General features: G+C 45.3%; 1 long non-coding RNA gene across 1 annotated transcript in view; it reads right to left on the minus strand.

Moving 5' to 3' along the window:
- Positions 1-11,663: 11,663 nt before the first annotated feature.
- The window catches only part of LOC119954115, a 74,800-nt gene continuing 60,309 nt past the window's right edge, over positions 11,664-26,154 (minus strand). Inside the window, exon 2 of the long non-coding RNA XR_005458168.1 lies at positions 11,664-12,534. This is a non-coding gene — a long non-coding RNA (uncharacterized LOC119954115). The remainder of the gene's footprint in view (positions 12,535-26,154) is intronic.

Genomic DNA, 26,154 nt, shown 5'->3' on the forward strand with positions numbered 1-26,154 from the left:
CCAATCTCAAAGGCCTGGTCTGAGTCATTACAGTTAGGCAGGTTCAACCAAAAACGAATAGATCCAAGTATTCTGAAAATAATGAAAAGCCTTTAACAATGGAGCTTCAAAGAAATTTGGGAATCCATGTACACAATCATTAAAATACAGTGGCCAGATAAAAGCCTCCCTGAACAGGCGCCGGAATGTGGCGACTAGGGGCTTTTCAAAGTAACTTCATTTGAAGCCTGCTTGTGACAATAAGCGATTTTCATTTCATTTTCATTTCATTTCAAGAAGATAATCAAATTGGCGAACAAAATGTTGGTTTTATTGGTGGATGGTTTGTATAGAATAAATAGAGAAGAGTGTTTTGCTAGAGATGTACAATTATCTGGGCACCACACCTTAGAATCTTGGAAGCAGTGGCTTAATGGTATTGTCATTGGCCTAGTCATCCAGAAATGGAGGGTTGCTCCAGGGATCCAGGTTTGAATCCCACCTCGGCAGTTGGTGGAATTTTAACACAATAAGACACTTGAATTAAAAGTCTGGTGGTGGTCAGAAAGCCAATGTTGATTGTAGTAAAAACCCATCTGGTTCACTCATGTCTGTTTAGAGAAGGAAATCTGTAGCCCTTACCTGGTCTGGCCTACATGTGACTCTAGACCTACAGAATGTGGTTGACTCTTAAATACCCTCTGAAATGGCCTGAGAAGCCATTCAGTTCAGGGGCAATTAGGGTTGGGCAGTAAATGCTGACCTTGCCAGTGATACCCACATCCACTGAAATAATTTAAAAAAACAATAGATTTACCATTACCAGGCTTCGCTTGTTAAAGTTTGAGGCGAGATTATTTGTATTGTAAACTGGACTTGTATTCCCTGAAGTTTAGAAGCTGAAGGCTAATTTTATTGAAGGTTATAGGATGTTTAAAGGAATTTGTGAGAAGACAGAAACATTTTATTCCAGTGAGAAGTCTAGGACAAGGGGGCACAATCTTAAATAAGAGCCAGCCTGATCAGAAAAGTGGTGGAAGTACATAACGTCTCCGACAAAAATTAAAAGGGGCTCGATCAATTAGCAATTTTAACTCTGCAATCAATCAATTTTTGCTAGCCAAGGGCACAAAGTGATGTGGACCCAAGGTGGATGGAGTTAGGACACAGGTCAGCCATTCAGCTCTTTGAATGGTGGAACTGAGTCAAGGGACTGAATGGTCTAATGCTGTTCCGACATTCCTTATTTGCCACCTTCCAATGATTCCACTGATCCTCCTGCACTGGTGACAACCTGGAGCATCTTCTTTGATCATCTTTTTACCTGCCATGACTCATGTGCAACAGGTCACTGAAGAAATCCCCTTATTCACCAGGTTAGGGAGTTGTATCACGCGTCAGCGCTTGCAAGCATTAATCCAGCAGCGCATCTTAATTGAACAGACCCTCAGAAATTGTGTTTATCGGGACCCTTAAGTGGAATATAATGCCCTCTCCTGAGGTGTGTTTGGTGGTGGGAGCATTTAATCAGAAGGGATATTGGTGGTAGGGGCCCCGCTACCTTCCTGCCTCTTCCCAGATTAATTCTGGAGCAGGAAGGCTCAAAGATGGCCTACCTGTTGAACCACCAATTTTGCATGAAGGCTCCTGGGGCTTTGCTGGTTCAAAGGTACTCAGTCACCTGGAAAGAGCTGGTGGGGGAAGTGGGGGAGGATGGGTTGGGTAGGCAGATAGGGGTTATGCAGGGGGAGGGGAAGTGAGAGACATCTTTTGCTGTTGATTCCCCTTTCCTCCTCCACTGTTACGGACACCAGACAAGATCCAACAGTGGCTCAGGTACTGGACCAGAACCACAACGTTTTTTCATTTTGAAGACTGTGCAGAAAGACCGATTCACTCCAGGAGTGATTGCATGAGAAATAGAGCTTGGCTACTTTATTACAACAAAAAAAACAGTATTTAAACATTTAAACTTCGAACATAACAAGAACATCTTACATGTACCTCTTAACTCTAACATACCATTTCCATTAAACAGCACATAAAATGAACAAACAGCTCTCAACTCCACCTACACAGACATGCAGGTTTGAATCTCCCAGTCATCACATCCAAGTCGGCGACCTCCATTCCAGCCATCATACATCTTTGGCTTAGGTCCCTCCTGATCCTAAACCTCTACTTGTGTACATTGCCCACAGCTGCTTCGCTCCCATGGTGGCAATGCCTGCAAAGACATTTCTTATCTCTAATTAGCTGGCAGCTCTCAGGAGGAAGGATTTAATCATAATCCTGGATTCCAGGGAAAGTCTACCACTACCCAATTAAGTGTCAGACAGTCTTAATATAGCAGGCTTTCCTAAAGGGTGGCAACATGGGGCCTTCCTGCCACTTTAGCCAACCTGCCTCCTCTATTAAACACGGTGCCTTGTGTGAGTCTACTGTATGGCCAGAGTTCCTGGTCAATTGCCCCACAGCTAGTCTCACAGTGAAGCCCTGATTGTAAATGAAGGGCAGCTCAGTAGCACAGTGCTTAGCACAGTTGGTTCACAGCTCCAGGGTTCCAGGTTCAATTCCAGATGGGTCACCGTCTGTACGGAGTCTGCACGTTCTCCCCGTGTCTGCATGGGTTTCCTCTGGGTGCTCCGGTTTCCTCCCACAGTCCAATAATGTGCAGGTTAGGTGGATTGCTGTGCTAAATTGCCCTTCGTGTCCAAGAAAGGTTAGGTAGGGTTACAGGGATAGGGTGGAGGTGTGAGGATAGGGTGGAAGTGTGGGCTTAGGTAGGGTGCTTTTTCCAAGGGCCGGTGCAGACTCGATGGGCCGAATGGCCTCCTGCATTGTAAATTCTATGATTCTATGATTATCGGTGTTAAAATCTGAAATAATCTCCGAGAAGATTTTAGACTCTCTCCCCACCTTCTCCCTGCACTTTCTCCCTGACCACTATTTGGTAAATGGGATGTATAGAAAGACGATGTTGATCAGAGCAGTTACATGACCTCAGCTCACACCACATAGTTGTATTTCAGTGGAAATCAGAAAAATCAACCACATTTTTCTATTCTGGTTAGCTATTTACTGACTCCTAGTGGAAAGTATGGTATCACCAGCATGATACAAGGGGCCTATTATGCTGCTAAATAGCCTCACTGTCTTGGCCCACTTATCTAAAGCTGGTGTGTAATCATGTTTGTTCCTAGTTGGAACAAGGTCACTTAACGAGTCCGATCATTTGAAGCATTGGAGATGTCATCAGCCGTTTGCATGGGAAAACGGGCAGTCTACCCAACAGCCTAAGGGGTAACTACCTTTCCAATACAGCTCCTGTTTCTTTATACCTTCATGGTCTGTAAGCCTATCCTTTAAAAACACCACAAAGAAAACTTGCAACGAGGAGGTTGGAACTACGTTGACAGACTCCTGGAGAAGTAGAAATATATAGAGAGTAATCATCGATAATTTAGTGTTGGGGGGTGGCGGGGGTGGGGGGGGGGACTGGTTCCAAAACCAGGAATATTCAACCTGCTGCAAAGTCTGGTACAGAGAGAAAAATCAGGCTTGAACACAGATGATGAGCTTATGAGATTTGTAGGGCCATTTCTCACCTAAGCCTTTGGTCATCACTGAGAGGTTTAGGTTCCATTAAGAGAGCTGGTGTGTAATCATGTTTGTTCCTAGTTACACCATACACAGCCACTTTGAAATTGTTCTGTGAAATTGGGGATGTCTTGAATGACACCATTAGAGACAGACTAGTGTGTGGGTTAAGAAGTGAAGCTATTCACAAAAGGCTGTTAACAGAAAGCAACTTAAACCAAAAGGAGTTTTTAGGAGTCACATCCCCACGAAACTTCCTGCCCTTTCCCTTAAATCTATGCCGCCTGATCATTGATCCCTTTGCCATGGGAAATAGTTACTTCCTATCAACACAATCTATACCCATCACACTTTTATACATCTTAACAAAGTGCCCCCTCAGTCTCCTCTGTTCCAAAGAAAACTACCCCAGTATATCCAATCTCTCTTCAAAACTAAAACTCTCCAGCCCAGACAACATCCTGGCAAATCGCCTCTGCACCCTTTCCAGTGTTTTCATAAATGTCCTATAATGTGGATTGCAGAACTACACAAAATGCTCTCGACGTGACCTCCTAACCATTTTCCAGCATAACCTCCCTGCTCCTTACCTCTATGCCTCGGCTAATAAAGGCAAGTCCCATATGCCTTCTTAATCACTTTAGCCACCTGCCTTGCTATCTTAAGGGACCAGTGTACGTGCATACCAAGATCCCTCTGATCCTCGGTGCCTCCCAGATCCTTCCACTCATCATGTATTCCCTTGCCTTTTTTGCCTTGCCCAAGTGCATCGTCTCACAATTATCCGGATTGAATTCTATTTGCCACTGATCAGCCCATCTGATTTGATTTGACTTGATTTATTGTCACGTGTACTGAAGTACAGTGAAAAGTATTTTTCTGCGGCCGTGGGAACGTACACAGTACATACATAGCAAACAAAAAGAATAATCAACAGAGAACATTGACAAATGGTACATTGACAAACAGTGATTGGTTACGGTGCGGAACAAGCATCCAAACAAAGCAAATACATGAGCAAGAGCAGCATAGGGCATCGTGAATATTGTTCTTGCAGGGAACAGATCAGTCTGAGGGGGAATCATTGAGGAGTCTTGCAGCTGTGGGGAGGAAGCTGTTCCTATGTCTGGATGTGAAGGTCTTCAGACTTCTGTACCTTCCGCCTGATGGAAGGGCCTGGAAGAAGGCAATGCCTGGGGTCTCTGATGATGCTGTCTGCCTTCCTGAGGCAGTGGGAGGTGTAGACAGAATCAACGTGGGGGTGGCAAGCTTGTGTGATACGTTGGGCTGCATTCACCACACTCTGCAGTTTCTTGCGATCTTGGACCAAGCAATTGCCATACCAAGCTGTGATGCAGCCGGATAGGATGCTCTCTATCACACATTTGTAGAAGTTTGTGAGAGTCGATGCAGACAAGCCAAATTTCTTTTGCTTCCATAGGAAGTAGAGACGTTGTTGGGCTTTCTTGACTGCTGCATAAACGCGAGTTGACCAGGACAGACTGTTGGTGATGGTGACCCCAGGAACTTAAAGCTATCGCCCATCTCCATCTCGGAACCATTGATGCAGATGGGAGTGTGTGTCGTGCTACGATTCCTGAAGTCGATGATCAGTTCCTTAGTTTTTCCGACATTTTGAGAGAGGTTGTTTTTGGTACACCATGCAACCAATTGATTTATTTCCCTCCTGTCAGCTGATTCATCGTTGTTTGAGATACGGCCCACCGCAGTCGTATCATCCGCAAACTTATAGATTGAGTTGGAGTTAAATCTTGCCACACAGTCATATGTGTAAAGCGAGCACACACCCTTGCGGGGCCCCGGTGTTGAGGACTATTGTGGAGGAGGTGCTGTTGCCGATCCTGACAGATTGCAGTCTGTTGGTGAGGAAGTCAAGGATCCAGCTGCACAGGGAAGGGCCAAGTCCAAGATTGCAGAGTTTGGTTATTAGTCTTGTTGGGATAATGGTGTTGAAGGCGGAGCTGTAGTTGATGAACAGCAGTCTGACATAGTTATCCCTGTTGTCGAGGTGTTCAAGTGTTGATTGTAGAGCCAGGGAGATAGCATCTGCTGGGGACCGGTTGCATTGATACGCAAACTGCAGTGCATCGAGACCGTCTGGGAGGTTGGCAGTCATCCGTCTCATGAATAGCCGCTCGAAGCATTTTATGATAACAGACGTCAGGGCCACCGCTTAGTAATCGTTGAGGCAGGCTACCTTGTTCTTCTTTGGTACTGATATTATGGTGGTCTTCTTGAAGGAGCTGGGGACCTCAGAGTAGAGGAGTGAGATGGTGAAGATATCTGCAAATATACTCGCCAGCTGGTCTGCGCAGGCTCTGAGTGCTCGCTCCAGGACTCTGTTGGGGCTTGTCGCTTTCCAGATTCACTTTCAAGAAGGCAACTCCTACCTCTGAAGCTGTAATAGTGGGAATGGGTATGTCCAGGGCTGTTGGGGCGGGTGGCACTGATGCATTGGTTGACTGCTCAAAGCGGGCCTAGAGCGTGTTCTGATCAATGGGTAGGGATATTCCGCCTGGCCTTGCTTTATAGTCTGAAATTGTGTGCAGGCCTGCCATAATCATCGTGGGTCAGTACCATTGGTCTGGGACTCGGGTTTGATGCGGTATTGCCTTTTTGCATCCCTGATGGTTTTCCGTATATCGTACCTGGATTTCTTACATTGGTCAGGGTCGTCTGACCAGCCTATCTATATCCTCCTGTAATTTAAGGCTATCCTCACTATTTACAACCCACCAATTTTCGTATCATCCACGAGCTTACTGATCAACCCCCCTACATTCAAGTCCATAGCATTTATATAAACCCCAAACAGCAACGGCCCCAACACTGATCCCTATGGGATCGACCCCACTTAACACAGGCTTCCAGTCAGAAAATGGCCCTCGACCATTACCCTCTGCTTTCTGCCACTGAGCCAATTCTGGATCCAATTTGACAAATTTATTTGGATCCCATGGGCCTTACCTTCACTATCAGTCTTCCATGTGGGAGTTTATCAAGAGCCTTGCTGAAGTCCAAAAGAGTGTAAGAAGGCCTTTATACAAGCTGAAGATGCATTACTAAAGTCAGAAATCCTGAAATACTTTGAACTGAATTTACCCTTGCAACTGTGTTGCAACAAATTGCCTTATTGGGTGGGAACAGTGGTTTCTCATATAATGCCCCATGGTGAAGAGAAACCAATAGTGTTTGTGTCAAGATTCTTGAACAAAGCAGAAATGAACTACGCACAGTTAGAGAAAGGCACCATTTTTGGAATGAAATGTTTTTAACAATTCTTATATGGAAGGATATTTTCTTTACTAATGGATCATCAACCACTGACAACCACATTTGGGTTGCACACTGTATTCCACCTCCAGCAGCTAGCCGGGTGCAGAGACGGGCATTGTTGTTGTCTGCACATACATACGTGATAAAATATCTTCAATCAAATCTCCACGGAAACACTGATGGACTCTCTAGATTACTTTTACCTCACGTCAATGAATAGTTTGAGTGGTCATATTTTCAATTTCAAAGTAGTCGATAATGCTCCTGTAACCATAGGACAAGTTTAGAAGTACACCAGAAATAATCCGGTCCTGTCAGAAGTTATGGTCATGCTACTTTGTGGCAAGACCGCAGGACGAAACCGGGAGTTGAAGCCACATGTTACCCGAAGACTTGAACTATCTTTTTAGGCTGCTTGTCTCATCCAGGGAATGAGGGTCATCATTCCACTACTGTTAAGGAAACACATCCTAAACCAACTTCATGAAGGTCATTGTGGGATGGTACGAATGCAGGAGATATCCAGAAGCTATTTTTGATGGACAGATCTCGATAGCGAAATCGCGAAGAAGGTGAGTATGTGAGTTTGGCTTGTACAAATTTTTTGAAACCTGCTGACATGAGCACCATTCCACCCATGGGAATGGCCAGAAGGGCCATGTAAAGTGATCATCTAGATTATGCCGGACCATTCAAAGAATGAATGTTCTCCATTATGGTCAACGCATGCTTGAAATGGCTAGAAGTGGTCATTATGAAGATTCAGTGGACAAAAGTATAAGTCCACTTTTGGGTGCATTTGACAGAATATTTCTTGACGGCTGCAGCACCGAGAATCGGCCACTATTCAACAACACTTTACCAGTCTTTCTGGCCTCGTGGAGTTTGCCCTCACCGAGGCCACACTTAGAGAAATTTCCTGCTAGCGAGTAACCGCTGTTTGCATATGGGACGCCATTTTGAACGGCAGCACCGACCGTACCCACATTCATCCACCCCTCCCCCCCCCCACACTTTCTGGACTCTGCCCTCTCAACCTCCAACCTTGTCGAGGTCCCTGGGAACCCCTCCCCCTCCAATTGGCAAGGCCCCCCAACCCCTGGCAGTGCCCAAAGTTCTCCAGCATTACTTGTGGTAAAACCTCAGTTACGCACAGCATTTGATTTGCTGAAGTTACCTCAGACAAGAGAAAATGTTGGAACGAAACAGCAAAGTCAGGTCTTGCGAAGTGAGAACAGGGTTAAATGCCGTGTTTTCACAATGGTTAGGAAGTATTAGCGAGGAACTATGCCACCAGGAAGAAGAGGATACCTGCCATCGCCTGAGCACAGACAGGTCCGGTCTCCGACATTGTTAAAACAACAGGATGATGTAGTGTGGAGGAGACACGCTAATCAACTATTAGTAACGAGAACTTGTTTGCCAGAGACAGTCAACTGGAAGTCTGCAACAAACTGTGCCAAGTGTAAACTAGACATTCCTGAGAACCTAATGGTACCGTAAACAACTGTGGAAGACAGTACCCCAGCTGAGGCAATGCAACACCAAGTTAACCTCCGAACATGACATTGACTTCATTTGAGACAATTACGGACGATGTCCAAACTGAACCTAAAACATCAGAGGATGCGGTCAATACGAAAAAGTTGGCATCTGAGGCTGGCCAGCAACCACACAGAAATAGAAACCTCAGAAACCTCTAACCTATTGTCTGCTTTGATTATTAATTGTACATATTGTAAATTTTTATAATGTTAAATTGTGTTTCATTGCAGGAACCTCTAATGTAAAGGGGTAACATATTGGTGATGTCATTGGCCGTTTGTGCGGGCAAACTGGCAGCCTATCCCAACAGTCTGTAGAGTAAATACTCTCCAATACAGCTCTTGTTTGTTTGTACCTTTGTGGTCTGCAAGTCTATCCTTTAAAAATACCAAAAGAGTGACTACATGTGAGAGCTAAGCAAGATATTTGCCAAATATCGAAAACGTGTTTTTATCCTGCACCCTGGCAAAAATGCCTGCTGCGGAATTCTCCGTGGACAACATCCTCCAATTCACCGGCAGCACAACCATGCTCGCGTGTTTCTCAACGGTGAGGGGTGGCCACAATGGGATATGCCATTGGCTGGCTGCGGGAATGGAAAATTCCTCTGCCGGCTGGGACACGCCGTTCCGGAAAACAGGGCTGACGGGATGGAGAATCCCACCCCAGATTCATTGGATTGGGACTTCTGAACCACTTCAGTTTTTGAATTCCCCACTCTTGGCAGGAACCCCTGACGTAGTACATCGGTTGTCACGATTGGATAAATGTGGCCAATCCACAGGCAGTGTAGAGGAGAGAATGCCAACTGACAGCAAAATATAATGTGGATGCAAGGCTGATATTTACACTTTGGCTCACTTAAGTATTTGTGTTAATTGTGGCGAAGAGGACAGGATTTAAATTTTTCCAATTAAAGGGCAATTAAACATGGCCAATCCACCAAATCTGCAAATCTTTGGGTTGTAGGGGTGAGACCCAGGCAGACATTGGAAGAATATGCAAACTCCACAAGAACAGTGACCTGGGGCCGGGATCAAACCCGGGTCCTCAGCGGCATGAGGCAGTAGTGCTAACCACTGCACCACTGTGCCGCCCTGAGGACAGGACGAATTGGCTGATGCTGAGCCAACAGTGTAATGTGGGCAAACCTGAACATTGTATAACCTGCCCGCCCCAACCTTGCAGCACAGGATCTATTTGGAGAACTATTTTCTTAATCTTTTTGTAATATCTTTTATTTTAATAATTTTACTTTTCCCAATTAAGGGGCAATTTAACGTGGCCAATCCACCTAACCTGCACATATTTGGGTTGTGGGGGTGAAACCCATGCAGACTATGTGGAGAATGTGCAAACTCCACATGGACAGTTACCCAGGGCCGGGATTTGTACCTGGATCCTCAGCATCGTACTTCCAGTGCAAACCAGTGCACCACGTGCTGCCCTGTTGTTTATTTTTTTAAATGCTAAGTCATAATAAATGCTAAGGCATTTTAAATGCTAATACCTGGTAAATATATATGGCAATATTGATAGTCTGCCAGCTGTATACATTAAATCGATCATTATCAAACTCATAATGAAGGAAGTATCTTGTTGTACATTGCTTTTCTGCTTCCTATGTTTGAAAAAATACTGGCCGGGTTTCTCATTGCAAATCCACCCCGCTACCATTGCTCGCGAGGACGGAGAACTTTCCGCTCAGCCAAATCTCCCATTCACCGCAGTGGGACTGGAGAATCCCTGTGCTGTGAACGGATGGAGAATCCCGCACACTATCTGTGGGTGACCCGCTATTGTTATTTTTCAGTCAAGTTGTTAGGCCGAGTGCAAAGAAACCCCAAGATAAGTTAAGGGCATGGAAATTAGTTGAAGACATTTTTATTTTATTTTCTCGGGATTTTGCGGAAAGCACGGGCGCAATTCTCCGCTGCCCAGGCCGGGTGGGAGAATTGCGGGAAGGCCGCACTGCCCCCCCCCCCCCCCCCCCCCCCCGTGATTCTCCCACCCCCCCAAGATGGCATGTCGCGTTTTGCGACACGCCGCTCGGAGAATCGCGGGTCGCCGTTTTTCACGGCGACCCGCGATTCTCCGGCCCAGATGGGCTGAGTGGCCTGCCGTTCCCAACCTGTTCATGCCGGCGGTAACCACACCTGGTCGCTGCCGGTGTGAACATGGCGCTAAAGGTGAGTTTGTGGCTTGTGGGGGCAGAGAGGGGATTGAGCACCACGGCCGTGCTCGGGAGGGGACTGGCCCGCGATCGGTGCCCACCGATTGTCGGGGCGGCGTTTCCAAGGGCCGCACTCTTTCCCCTCCGCCGCCCCGCAAGATCAAGCCGCCACGTCTTGCGGGGCAGCGGAGGGGAAGACGGCAACCGCGCATGCGCAGGTTGGCGCCGGCCAACCTGCGCATGCGCGGCTGACGTCATTAGGCGCTGCTGGCCGCGTCATTCTCGGCAGCCGAGATTGACGGAACACCACTCCTAACCCCCCGGGTGGGGGGAGAATAGGGGGCGAGGAGCGGCCTCCGATGCCATCGTGAAACACTCCGGGTTTCACGACGGCGTAGGGCGTCGCGGAGAATTCCGCCCCACCTGTCCAGGCAGACTTCCACATTACCGTGCAGATGCCAGTGTTGTAGCTGTACGAGACCAGCTTGGATAAGGTTACAGCTAGTTCTGTAGCACAAGTCTTCGGTACTCTTGCTGGTATGTGTCAGGGATCATGGCCATCGCAGTATCCAAAGTCTTCAGCCATTTCTTGATATCACGTGGAGTGAATTGAATCGGCTGAAGACTGACATCTTTCATACTGGGATCTTAGGAGTAGGCTTTAGGTCGGTTTGTGTTCAACCAACTGTAAATGGCAGAAGCGATGGTTACTATGAAAAAGATCACAGTCCCCCCTGCCCCCTCCGCCACATACCCTATCAGAATCTAATGTGTTGACCTCAGAAGGCAAATACTAAAGTACAATTTATTATGAAACAAATTAAACAATATTGTGCATCACCTTGGCAATAAAAAAAAAATCTTCAGTGGCAGTTATAATTCCTTTATTGAATGTAGCAAGACCATACAAAGACCCACCTGTCACCTCAATGGGCTGGCCATATTCAACAGCGATTTTGCCACAACTGGAATTGTACTTTCAAGCCAGCCATGAGTATAATTATGCTTTGCATTGATTTTCCACTTGAAAAGTCCTCTGATCTTAAATTCATTAAACAAACAAAAAAAATTGACACTCCAAATGATAATTTATTGTGATTTTATTTGCGTGTATGTTCTGCTGACAATTTCATTTGCAGATGCAGTGAATCACTAAAATGCTGGTAACTTTGACCTGACAGTTGAGAATGGCCCAGGAAATTGCATGATCATGAGCAGGTTCGACGAGAGCTTTCTTTATTGGGTCAGTGCATGTTTGGTTTTGAACACCTCCACCAGTTCTTTGCAGTCCTCAGTAAATGTCAGGTTTTAATGAGATTTTAAATCTTGACAAAGAGCATATCGTTTAGACAGTGTATTTCCACTAAGAGCGCTGACATTTAATTAGAGGATGTACAGCCAATGATTTTAATGCTGAATTTGGTAGGTTTTTAATTAGTTGCCAAGTCAATGATACGGAAAAATGTTGAGACTAGAAGAGTTATCTGCATATTGAATGGAATACTTAATAATTAAACCAAGGATACCCAGTGTTTAAGGATTAATATTTCTTCATGCACAAAAAGCATTCGTCAATGCAGTTCGTCAACATTTGCGACCTGAATAATCAAGGAAAATGTTTTTTTGAAACTTGAACTAAAATGGAATAAATCTCGTGACTCGCCCCTGGTTTTTTTATAAATATGCAAAACTCTGTCAATTTTACATATAAACTGAATCACCAGACAATCAACAAAAGTGATATTCTTTTCATGGCTGGGTGTGACTGACTCCGGCGACATTGATGAAGAAAGAAAATGCAGAGAAGATCCATTCTTTGTGGTTCAGGCCACATTTGGAATGGGTAGAGAATGAAACCCAAATGTCTCTTTATTGTTGGATATCTTCTGTATTATATGGCGGATTGTTGTTGTGGTCGACAGTGTGAAAACAGTTGATACCTGTAATGGAAAGGAAAAACAAGTGGGGTCACTAAACAGAAATTACAATTATATAAAAAGACAGTTGTGGCTTTCATTTGAATTGTAATTTATCTTTGTCGCTCACATTTTGATTATTACAAAGTCTGTTACTGTTGGGTTTTGAGCTAAAGGAGAGAGCATCACTCCTGAGAAACTGCTGATGAATGACATATGATAGAAGAACACACTAACTATATCAACTCGATTGGGAAGATTGGATCCAATTGCAAAACAATTTCTTTGGGAAGGGACATGACGGGCTTATGAAGAAGCAAGTCCCTTTCATAAAATTTCTTTGAAAAAAGGTGGCACAGTGGTTAGAACTGCTGCCCCAAAGTGCCAGTGACCCAGGTTGAATTCCAGCCTCAGCTGACTGTCTGCGTGAGTTTGCACCTTCTCCCCATGTCTGCATGGGTTTCTTCCGGGTGCTCTGGTTTCCTCCCGCAGACCAAAGACGTGCAGGTTAGGTGGATTGGCCTTGCTAAATTGCCCATTAATGTCCAGAGATGTATAGGTTAGGTTAAGGGATTATTGAGAGAGGGTGGCGAAGCGAGTTTGGATGGAGTTCTGTGTCAGAGGATCAGTGCAGACTCGATAGGCCGAATGTCCACCTCCTGCCCTGTGGGGAATTCTATTAAAAACTGGTTGACGATGTATGAGATCAAGTCCCACCGTTAAAATTTTGGAAGCTTGTGCATTGTCAGCACGTAAAAACCCTTGTGTAATTAACAATTAATATTTTAATTTCAAATAAATGATATTTTTCATTGAAGAAATAAACTTTGGTGTGCCCTGTACTATAAGGCATAGCAAGGGTAATGTTGGATTAAGAAACAGTACTGTCAAGAGACAAACCCCTGTGACTAGAGACAGTTGTGGACTGAACAGAGACCTGTACAGAAGCAAGCATGGAGTTTGTGCATTTTTAAATCTGAAGTTTGAGTGCCACTGAAAAAGGCAAGCTAACACCAAGTACAAAATGTACTATGATCATTAATCTCAAACCTGGTTCAGAATGTAGAGCAACGTTTAAGAACATAAGTTGTGTGGATGCAGCAGGTATAATAAATATTCAAGTTGAAGTAGAAATAACTATTGTCCGAAGAGGATGAGGAAGTTCACTAATCTCCCACCATTTCTGCGGCAGGATTGCTGGAAAAGCTAAACTGGTCCTCTCTAATTCCCTGCCAAACTTACGGCAATTGGAAGTTGTATAGATGTTAATGCCAAATATATTTTAAGACTCAGAAGTTGATATGAAAGTGAATTATGCCTTGCTCCAAAAATCAAGATCAGTGACGCTGCTAATGTTGTTGAATAAAAGCGAATCTATTATTTGGCTTTTCTATTTCTGCCCTTACTGGTCAGATTTTTAAAAAAAATCAAACTGATAGCAAAATTAGAGAATATGAAAAAAGATAAATCTAGTAGTGCCAATATGTGCTCTGGATTTAAAACATTGATACCCTATACCTACAACAAACACCTCTCATGAGCAGTTGAGACAAACCTTTATCCCGGGTTATTGTAAACGGCCATGAATCATTGTACGTCAGAGAACATGGAAGAAGGTTGAGATTTAACGATGAGCTGCTTTTGGATTCACCTCCAGAAATGTAAACCAGCACAAAAGGCAGAATGGATTTATTTTGCTATGGATGCATATAAATTATGACGTGTAGCATAGGTCTTCTGGGGTTTTACTCAATCAGATGATGTGGGGTAGGATTGTAGTGCTATGTAATGAACAATGTTTACTCTGCAGAGGTGGAGCTATGTCTTTTGAGCATGAAACAGTCTAATTGTTAAACATACACGATGCAAATCACTCATCTTCAACTGTTTGATAAATTAACTTGAATTGACAGGTGCTCTGGAGTCTACATCTTTTTAAAAGATGATTTTACATGTGCATTTAAGCGTGATGTCTGGCATGTGCTGACATTAATTTGTTACTCTATTATAATTGGAAGGTAGGGTGGTACGGTGGCGCAGTGGTTAACACTGCTGCTTCACGGCGCCGAGGACCCGAATTCGACCCCGGCCCTAGGTCACTGTCCGCGTGGAGTTTGCACATTCTTCGCATGACTGCATGGGTTAAACCCCCACAACCCCACAACCCAAAGATGTTCAGGATAGGGGGATTGGCCGCACTAAATTGCCCCTTAATTGGGACTTTTTTTAAAAAAGTAGCTGGAAGGTAGAATGCAAAGCCAAGATGAAAGACCGCATCTGCCCGGCAACCGGAGAATCCTGTCCGAAGTCAATGGGGTTCTCCATTCTACGCAGCTCACCCATGGCGTTCTTGCGGCAGGCAGGGCCAAAGTATACAGCCCCAAAATACACAAGCAAGGCAACGTTTCAGTTTGAAATAGTAAGAAGGAAACTGAGATGTATAGAAAATGTTTATTTGGCTTGTTTGCTTTTGAGGAATAGGCCAATTATTTGTGATGGGGTGGTGGTCCCTTTAAGGAATACATTTTCCTTGGATCTAATTTCTGGTAAAGCACTTGGCCTCAAGTAAATGATTATGTGAACAGGTTGCCTGGGAGACAAACAATAGAGGGAAAAAAGTCAATGTAAATTAATTCCAGGGGTGTGAATCTGTGTTCAAGTATTTTTGGTTTGGGCGGAGAACATGCTGCAGAAGAGAAGCCAATTTCTCTCAAACAGATTTCACTTGAAATTTTATATTTTAGTTAATAGTTTATAAACCTATTAACTGAAGTACTCCGAACAGTGGATTTAACTTCTGGGATAGTCAAGCTGAGGGAAAGATCTGAATTTTCATCAAAGAATAAGAACAAAGAACGATACAGCACAGGAACATGCCCTTCTGCCCTCCAAGCCTACGCCAATCACGTGTTTGATCTAGACCAATCGCCTATATCCTTCCATACCCCATTTATTCATGTGCCTATCCAGATAAGTCTTAAAGGTCGCTAACATATCTGCCTCAAGCACCTCAGTTGGCAGTGCATTCTAGGCTAACATCACCCTCTGTGTAAAAAACTTTCCCCGCACATCTCCACTGAACCTTTCCCCCCTCACCTCGAACTTGTGCCCCCTTGTATTTTTCAATTCTGCCCTGGGAAAAAGCCTCCAACTGTTCACCCTATCTATCTCCCTAATAATTTTATTAACTTCTATCCGGTCGCCCCTCAGCCTCCGTCTCTCTCGGGAGAACAGTCCCCGTTTATTCAATCTCTCCTCATAGCTAATACCCGCCATACCAGGCAACATCCTGGTAAACCTTTTCTGTACTCTCTCCAAAGCCTCCACGTCCTTCTGATAATGCGTTGACCAGAATTGGACAAAAGTATTCCAAATGTGGCCCAACCAATGTTCTATATAACTGCTATACCCTGTCCTATGCTTTCTTTACCATCATTTCCACCTGTGATGCCACTTTTAAGGATCTATGGATTTGCACACCCAAATGTCTCTGTGTCTCTATGCTCCTGATGGTTCTGCCATTTATTTATATCTCCCATCTGAATTGGATCTACCAAAATGCATCACCTCACATTTGTCCAGGTTAAATTCCATCTGCCATTTTCCCGCCCAATTTTACAGACTGTTGTATTCTCTGACAATCTTCACTACCTGCAATCTTCTTATCAACCGCAAACTTGCTAATCAGACCTGCTACATTTTTTTCCAAGTTGTTTGTATATATTACAAACTGCAAAGGTCCCAGTACTGATCCCTGCGGAACACCACTAGTTATGGACCTCCAATCGGAAAAACACCCTTCCACTGCTACCCTCTGTCTTCTATGGCCAAGCCAGTTCTGAATCCATCCAGCTAGTTCACCCCTGACCCCATGTGATTTAATCCTTTGCACCAGCCTGTCATGAGGGACCTTATCAAATGCTTTACTAAAGTCCATGTAGAAAACATCCACAGCCCTTCCCTCATCAATCATCATTGTCACCTCCTCAAAAACTCAATTAAATTATCCTTGAGGCACCTATCGGGAGTCAATTTCAGGCTTGGCTCGCCCGCCTTGGGAGAAAGTTGCTGCAAGGATGGAACTTTCATTGTGAGAGGGTTGGTGTGGACTGGAAGTGGTTCTACACACTCGACAAAATGTTGAAAGGAGCTGCTGGTGCTAATGTAGGCTTCTCAAAGGCCCACCTCAGAGCTGTGGGACTTCACCCAGTTAAAACGAAAACAAAGGCCATTCAGTCCACACACCTAAACACTCCCCATGCCCCATCCAAGCTGCCTCATTCTCTCCTCCAACCCCCTATTGCCCTCCAGACCAAGGCATGTCCCCATACCATCCTATTGGCTCCTCATGCTTCCCAGGTCTTTTAGTGCTCTAATGGATGCTTGGGCTGTTGGCCCAGAGTACATAATGAGGCCTGGCTGTGAGCCAGAAATCTATTAGTCTATTGAAACACATGAGCCCCAGAGAAAGCATTGTTTAATTGACTGCTTTGGCTCTCCCATCTTTGCCATCAATTGCACAATGATTATTTATACAAGGTTAAGATATTTCAAACACTTTCAATTTCAGTTAATGAAACTTAACCATGACCCATGACATTGACAAAGGGTTGTCCATTGACAACCCAGCCCATCTCCTTGAAAGTTGTGGTGAATTAGGAACTTACCACGTTGGAGCTAGCAAGGCTGGGAGTACAAGGTGCATACCTTTGACCCAAACCAGCCCACATTTTGAAAAGGCATTGCCAAAAATTGGAAGCCCCCGGAATGGGGTCAGGAATCCTGAAATTGGATCCCAGCCACCATTTTTAAAGGGCTCCCGAATCATTCCAACTTGGTGTAAATCCAGGCCAGAGAAAGAGGTCGGACTTTTCCCATGGCAGAGGTGCCTTGGCATTTCCCGCCTGAATGCTCTTCCAGTCCACCAAAGTCCACGATGTTTTGCACGGATCACCTGTCCCGCCACAGCAGTGATCACCTTTCCCGGATCCAGAAGATCCCGCCAATGGGAAGGGCCTTATCTTGCCCAGAGAGTGAGTTTTAGGTGTGACTCGAGGTGGCCATGCTTAAGGCACTAGAAATGTCTATGCTGAACAGGGAGATTGCAACCATAGGATGTTTGGAGGAGATTAGAAGGGAAAACCTTGTGGGAAGTAAGCAGAAGTCCAAAGAAATCTCAACATCATATCAATCTTTGAAGCAGTATTCAAACCAAGTGGTTAAACTTCCAATTTTGCTAAGTATTTGATTTGAATTTATTGGGGGTGTAACAAAAGTGGGCTCTAACTGTGAGTAGCAATCCACGGTGGGGTTACAAAATTAAATTTTGAGGCTGCAAACTCCAAGATATAGAAACCAATGTGATTTAAAGGATTTGGTTTAGATTATAATAACTGAGTGCATTGTACTTTCATTATCTTTAACGGGCAGAATCTAACAAATTTGGCAAAGTTTCAGGCTCATAAAACTGGCCTGAAACTCTCCAGTTGCACAAGCCAGTTTACTCAGCAAATCTTGAGCGTCTCAGACAAAAATAAAATGTCCGTGTTTACGGGACGTTGCCTCATAGAGTCTCATAGAGCCATCAACCCCCTCCCAAAGCGATCAGGGCGCCTTCTTTAACAGACGCCCCAATTATTACTACTGCCTAATGTCTCCCATTGCTGAGATATTTGTGGTTTCCCCCCACCAACCCCGACAATCCCCACCAGCATTCTGCTCCCTCTCTACCCCCCACCCTACTCTCCCTCCCTCTCCACCACCTTTTCCTGATCTCCTCATCACCCCCTCACTCCCCTCCTCCACTTAGCCCCTTTACGTTGGCACAGAGGTGAAGGTATGCAGTCTCTCTAGCAGAGAGTTTGGAGGGTGTACAGTTTGTATTTGTGCAACCATATTGGTTACTGTTTTAATAATCAGAATATTCCTTCTCCAACTCCCCCCCCCCCTTACATTTGTACAGAGACGAGAGTACCCAGTTTCTCCAGCCCAAAAGTTAGTGCTTGTAATGTTTGGCCTTGCACAACTGTAATGTTTACTGTTTTAACAAACAAAATATTCCTCACTGGCATCAGCTCCCTCTCTACCCCCACCAACACCACCGCCCCCCCCCCCCCCCCCCCCAAACATTCACCATCAGCATTGAACCATCCCACCAACACCGTGGAAGTATAGCCGACAGTCCCCCGCACCAGGCATCAATTCATCCCTCATGGGGCTTCCCATGATTCAAACAGTGAAACTTGTGGCTTTATTATGTGAGTAAATACCTGGGTTTTCCGATTGTAAAAATAATTAAAATATTCCTGACCTCTACCAAGATCATAACAAATAAATGACACATCCGGGATTGTAACAAAAGGGGGCTGCAAGTGGGAGTGGCTACCCCCAGTGGGGTTACAATATTAAATTTAGGAATTGCAAACTCCGACGAAGCATTGGCCGCTGTAGAGCTCTGACCTATTGTTAACAGCTGCAAGGTTCCTTTAAAAATCTTTGCAGCTATTCTTTTTAGTGGTCAGGGCCTAACTGGCCAAACTTTGAGCCCTTCCGAAAAAGAAGCCAGTAAAATGGTAGGTGCCTTTTAGTGAAAAATCATGAAGTGTAAAAAGGCCCCCTCCCAACTCACGCACCTCTCCCAGCGCCTCCTCATCATCTGCTCTCGCAGCACCCCCACCTCCTTCCCCGCACTCACAGCCTTATTTCCCCCTCCCAACACTTTATTGACTCTCAGGTTAAGCAGGAGTTCATGTTGCATTTTCCTATGAAGTGCGCAATTGAACGACTGTGCCAATTCCGTGAACATTTCTGGAAAGGGAATATTTATCCCCGAGTGCCTTGCAACAATTTGGCAAAGTCGGGCAAACAGAATTAGCAGGCAAGACGGAGTTAGAGTTAAAAGCAGGGCCTGAAAAAAGCGGAGACATTTGATGTAGTCGCACAGCATTTGGAACTGGAACAAGAAAAGGCTGACCCAGGTTCAACGCAGCGTGAGGTAGCCGGGATTCAGTTGCAGTTGAAGCAGCTTGAAATCACAAAAAAGGGAACTGAAAACGTTCAAACTAGAAAGAGAAGAACAACAGATGAAAGAGAGACTTTGAGCTCGAAAAAGAAATGGAAATGTGAAAGATTAAATTTGAATTGCCAAGAGAGAAATTAGTGAGGGTGGAATAGGACAGAGACAGAGATTTTCAAAGAGAGAAGAGCAGGGTAGAATGAATCGGCTGTGTCATAATATCCACTCATGTATATAATGAGATGCAGAAAGGCAGTGATTGGCACATAGGATGACCAGTAAGCATACAACACAGTACAGCCAATCACCACACAGGGCATTACCACTATAAAGCCAGAGGGCAATCGGTTTCCCTCTCTCTCGGGACCTAGCTACTGAGACAGTCAGAGTCCACAAGCTAGCAAGTGCAAACACCATGCGGTAGCTAGTAAGTCTGGTCAGGCTACTACAAGGTCACCAGTCAGATCAGTATAGTGTCGACCCACAGCTGAATATGTATAGCAGTTCTATAGTTGAATAAAACTGTTGGATCTTCTCTAGTGTTAGACGTTTGTTTCTAACTTCCCTGCATCGAGTGCAGTCCACATCGAACCAACCTGCCAACACATCAGGCTGGACATAAGCTTATGTTATAGGGGTCTAGGATCATAGCAATATTAATTCGTGTGATGACAAATGCGGGGTTTAAACAGCTGTAATTGTTTAAAAACCAGGGTAGCTTAAGGGTGAAGAAAAGTTTTAAGCAGCTAGAAAATAAATATCTGAAGTAGGAAATATGGCTTAGCTTAATTTAAACTCTGGTGAAGTAAAGGGCGGAGTCACCGGCTGTTCACACCAATCCTGCCAGCGGGCCACCTCCGCCGCTGAAGAACACGCGGCAGGGTGGTCAGTAAATCTGCCCAAAGTTTGCGGGCGGAGTCACACATTCGACATTCAGCAAAAATAGAAGGATGTATGAGAGTTGTTGTGTCAATATCAATTTCTAAACTTAAAATTAAGATCACAGAATCATAGAATCCCTATAGTGCAGAAGGAGGCCATTTGGCACACTGAATCTGCACCGACTCTTTGAAAGAGAACTCCACCCAATCTTAGTCACCCGCCTTGTCACAATAATCCCTTAACCTAACGTACACATCTTTTTTGAACACAAAGGGGCAGGGTATCAGCATCAGTCCACCTAACTTGCACATCTTTGGACTGGTGGGAGGAAATTGGAGCACCTGGAGAAAGCCCACGCAGACCTGGGAAGGTGTAAACTCCAGACAGTGACCCAAGGCTGGAATTGAATCCTTGTCCTTAGCATTGGGAGGCAACAGTGCTGACCACTGTGCCACTGTGCGACCCCCTTTTTTAATTAAATGAGTATTTCAATTATAGCTTTAGTAGTATATTAGGGCTGTATCTTTGAACTGAAAGCCATGAATTTCTTTGAATTCCACTTTTAGCGGGCTATTGGTTATAATATGGTCTAATTAGGGAAATTAAATGATAGTGGTATTGTAACTCACTGTGATTTACCAGGATCCAGCATGGTGTTTTGGTAAAAGTTCCAGGGTAATTGAGAAGGCACACAGGACAAGTCTTTATCAGTCATAGCATAGACTATAAGAGTAGGGAGGTCATGTTGCCGCTGTACAGGACTTTGGTTCAGCCACAGCTGGAATACAGTGTTCGGTTCTGGTCACCGCACCATAGGAAGGATGTGATTGCACTAGAGGGCATGCAGAGGAGAGTCAGCAGGATGTTGCTTGGGGTGGAGCATTTTAGCTATGAAGAGAGACTGGATAAACTCGGGCTGTTTTTTTTGGAGCAGAGAAGGCTGAGAGGGGCTCGGATTGACGGGTATAAGATTATGAGGGGCATGGACAGGATGTATGGAAAGCAGCTGTTCCCCTCAGTTGAAGGATCAATAACAAGGGGCCATTATTTTTAAGTGAAGGGCAGGAAGTTTAGAGGGGATTTGAGAGAAATTTGTTTTCACACAGAGGGTGATGGGAACCCAGAATGCACTGCCTGGATGGTAATTGAGGAAGGAAACCTCATAACTTTTTTAAAGTACTTGGATGAGCACTTGAAATGCATTCAAGTCCAAGTGCTGGGAAGTGGGATTAGTGTAGATTTAGAGTATTTTTGACGGTGCTGTCGTGATGGGCTGAAGGGTCTCTTCTGTTCTGTATGGTTCTATGATTGAAATCAAACAAGTCTGTTAGTTGCAGTAACGGTTTACAAGCGTGCTTGGGCCACAAAACCTGTTGCTACAGGGCGTCTCCTTTATATAAAGGCTGTGTAACCCATTTATATGTTCGAGCTATGAGACTTCATGGGGTCCAGAGCTGATGTTGAGGACTTCCTGCTGGGGATGGTGCCACCAGCTGTGCTGGGTCTCTCCTGTTGGTGGAACAGGACATACCCAGAGATGATGATGGTGGTGTCTTGGACATTATTTGTGAGGTATGATTGCGTGTGCATGATTATGTCAGGCTGTTACTTGACTAGTCTGTGGGGCAACTCTCCCAATTTTTGCACGTTTCCGCCATCTAGGTTCCTGCCTTGTGATCCATCCAGTTTCATTCCTTCTTGACTTTCTAACAGTTGGATACAACTGAATGGCTTGCACGGCTATTTCAGAGGGAATCTAAAGATTAATCACCTTGCTGTGGGTCTGGAGGGGACCAGTTTATCTCAGTTAGCTGTACAGCTGGTTTGTGATGCTGGGTCCCTCAATATGGCTGGTTTGTGATACAGAGTAAGGCCAACAGCGTAAGTTCAATCCTCGTACCGGCTGAGGTTGTTCCTGAAGGCCCCGCCTTCTCAGCCTTGCCCCTTGTCTGAGGTGTGGTGATCCTCAGGTTAAAGAGGGAGAGCAGCCGATTGTCCTCTGAAACTGTGGTTTACTTTTACTATTTGTGGGTCTGTAGACACATGTAGGCCAGGCTGGTTAAGCATGCCGGATTTCCTTCCCGAGAGGGCATTAGTGAACCACATGAGGTTTTTATTTAACAGCAATTGACCATGTTTTAATAGTCACCTTTTAATTCCAGATTTTATTGAATTCAGATTCCACCATCCCTGCCAGCATGTTGTCCAGTGACAATACCACTACGCCATTGCCGCTCCAATATCCCCATGAAAATTTCCAAATTGGCTGTGTAAATGTTGGATAAGGATGACAGTGAGATTTCATGGGTGTAGTCCAACATTTGGGAGAGGACCTCCCCCTTTGCCACGGCCATTTAGGCAAGGCAATATTTGACAGTTCATGAAAGATTAGCCTGAGAAAACGGTTTGCATATTCAGGGGTTAGGACAATTCTGCTCAAGGTTATGGAAAATATCCTCGCTGATCTTAGAGGGCGAATGCCCAAGGGCCGGATTCTCCATTCCTGAGACTAAGTGTTGATGCCGGGGCATGATTTGTGGCCTTCCATGACAGCAGAACTGGCACTGAACCTGGACCGATTCAGCGGCTGCGGAAGGGCTAGCACCGGCGCCATGTGGGACACAATCGATTCCAATGAGAAATGGTGTGGGATTCGTTGGGTCCGTGATTGACACTCAGCGAGGCTGACAAGCTGCAACTGCATATACACATTACAATCCCCACACACATTCATCCCAGCCAACAAGATGTCACTGGTTGCACCAGAGCGGCCCATCCCACTGACGGGTCGGCTGGGGCCAGAGGGCACCTAGGGGGATGCCCTGGGGGGGACACCCATATGACCTGTGGCACTAGGTGTTCAGTCAACAGCGTGCATTGAATGGCTGCCTTGCAGGCCGTGGCAATGGTGCTCCAAGCACATCCATCCTGACCCTGTAGCCCAACTCCTGGCGAACCCCTGCTTCTCCCCCGGCCCTGGCAGAAGCCTCCCTGCCAGCGGCACAACTGTCAGCAAACGATGGCAATGTTGGACATTTTCCGTACCCCCTCTCCCTCAGCAGCCACGATGCCTGTTTCAGGATTGTAAAAAGCATGAGTGAACCTCGCTGTTGAGAATTCACCCCGATTGAGGCGGGGAATTGCGGAGGCCCAGGAGAATACCGGGTCAGGACCGCGAATGAGATGCCAATAGTGTTTACTGAACGTGCATTTTGGAATGCATTGACGCCGTTGTCGAAGTGACAGAGAATTACAATTTGGTGTCAAATCGACACCTGCCGCGATTTCGACATTGGGAGCAATTCTCCACCCAATCGCGTTCCGTGATTCCGGCTTCGGCAGATGGAGAATCCCAGCACAAATCATTGTTCTTTGGAATACTATCAAATTTGTTTTTAATTTCTCTTCATCTTGCCTGAACGGAGAGCAGGGTTATTGAATATTACATGCATTCTATTAAGCATGACAAATCAAGACACACTACATTGCATTTATTAACACATTCACGTGATGAAGGAGTTGCGCTCCAAAAGCTAGTAATTCAAAACAAACCTGTTGGACCTTAACCTTGTGTTATAAGACTTCTTACTGTGCCCACCCCTGTCCAATACCGGCATCTGCACATCATTTTATTACCACTCCTCACGTAACTGATTCAACGTATGAAGTGCTTTTTTTTTCCAACAATGGTACATTCCCTTGCCTTAATGCATTATTTGAGCACATCGGGAATGTGCCTGCAACATTGTTCATTATGTGTGGTATGAAACATTTTCCCAATGCTGCAAAGTCAATAACAAGTGCAGTTCCTCTTTATTTTGAGGGCTCTGCGACAACTGAAGATGAATTACAGAACAGCTTCTGTGCACTTAGTTGTAATTCTCTGCTTTGGCCATCAATTCAGCGATGCAATTTGTAATCCTCCACATTTCACGTTCAAGGTAAAGGGGAAATCGCAAAAGATGTATGACCCTTGGACATTTGCACGAAGCAGAAGTGCTGCTTCCTTTTATTTTTTTCAATTACAGCAACAACCTTAACCTGGTGTTGTAAGACTTCTTACTGTGCCCACCCCTGTCATATTATGGGCCGTAACTTCCTCGGAGTAGTAATCAGCATTGGAATGCCGCCTCGTGCCCAATTAACTTAGTGGATTTTCATCTGTTTCTGCCTCGCTTGAGCTTTTGATTAATGCCAGGCGAGCTCCAGACAGTAAAACTTGTCTTCGAGGCCCAGCGTTGTAGTTCAGCTCCGTTAAAGTGACCAATGACACGCTGCCTATTTTACAGCATTAGCTGCCATGAACTAGGTAAGTTCGAGGTCCCATTGAAATTGATGGGCCAGGGAGAAGGTAAGGGCCCATGGTAAATGGATAGAATTTGGGAGTGGAGGGAGGTCAGAGGTCAAGGGGGTCAGACTAACGGGGTAAGGCCTCAGAGCGGGGTGTGATGGATCTGGGATGTGGGGAGACAGGTCGACTATGGTGGTGTCAACAAAGGGGGGTTGGGAGAAGCCATGTTGCCTTGAGGGAATTGCATGGGGTGTCAAGGGGATTGGGACACCATTGAGGGTGAGGGTGTGGTGGGTGTCCTGTGGGGAGGTTGGTCTGGGTCTTTACACTAATTACCCAGAAGTTAGAAGGGGTTATAATTTTTCTTAACTGAGTAACTATCGAGTGCCAGGGGCCTGGGTGGCATTGCTAGTGCCAGGGTACACTATGCACTTAAATATGCAGATTTGGATACCACCCATTGAGGGCAAGATCCAGATCGCGAAATCTCCCAAGATCTAAAGAAGTCTTTCAAGGCGTCCCAATTGTCATAAATCATCGGAAATGAGATCTTGTGAGATTTACCGGCCTCATGGGCAGCACGGTAGCATGGTGGTTAGCATAAATGCTTCACAGCTCCAGGGTCCCAGGTTCAGTTCCCGGCTGGGTCACTGTCTGTGTGGAGTCTGCACGTCCTCCCCGTGTGTGCGTGGGTTTCCTCCGGGTGCTCCGGTTTCCTCCCACAGTCCAAAGATGTGCGGGTTAGGTGGATTGGCCATGCTAAATTGCCCGTAGTGTCCTAAAAAGTAAGGTTAAGGGGGGGGTTGTTGGGTTACGGGTATAGGGTGGATACGTGGGTTTGAGTAGGGTGATCATTGCTCGGCACAATATCGAGGGCCGAAGGGCCTGTTCTGTGCTGTACTGTTCTATGTTCTATGTTCTATGTTCATCGCGTCAACGAGTTGATCGAGGCCATAATCTATACAGTGATGGCAGTAGAGAAGATGCCGAACTCTGGGAATGTAAGGGTCTCAATATTAATAGACGGGGCAGAGGGAGGGGGGGGGGGGGGGGGGGGCGGTGTTGGCTTACTTAGAATGATCCCTCTCAGTAAACGCCTGCAATGACCTTTCTAAATAGATGCTGACGTACTGGATGTGATTCAGTGATTTCACTTATTACTTCAGTTGCTGCTAGCTGGCACAACATTACACATGAGTCGGGCTTTTAATTTGAAAAACGACATTCCTGTGGAAACCAGTAATTTGATTGAAAAAGTGCATATGGAGAAATGATTTGACCTGGCCCATCCTATTGTGAGACATCTGTTACATGATTTCTTCAGCAGAAAAGGCTAATGCAAGCTAAAGGAGAACTGCCATCAAGATCTGCCTTGCATGCCAGGAATGTCATTATAAAGGAGGCCTAAAAATGTACACCTTTAAGTTTTTCATTTGAAGGATACGATCCCAAATAG

The sequence above is a fragment of the Scyliorhinus canicula genome, chromosome 19 (assembly GCF_902713615.1).
Source record: "Scyliorhinus canicula chromosome 19, sScyCan1.1, whole genome shotgun sequence".
Classification (NCBI taxonomy): domain Eukaryota; kingdom Metazoa; phylum Chordata; class Chondrichthyes; order Carcharhiniformes; family Scyliorhinidae; genus Scyliorhinus; species Scyliorhinus canicula.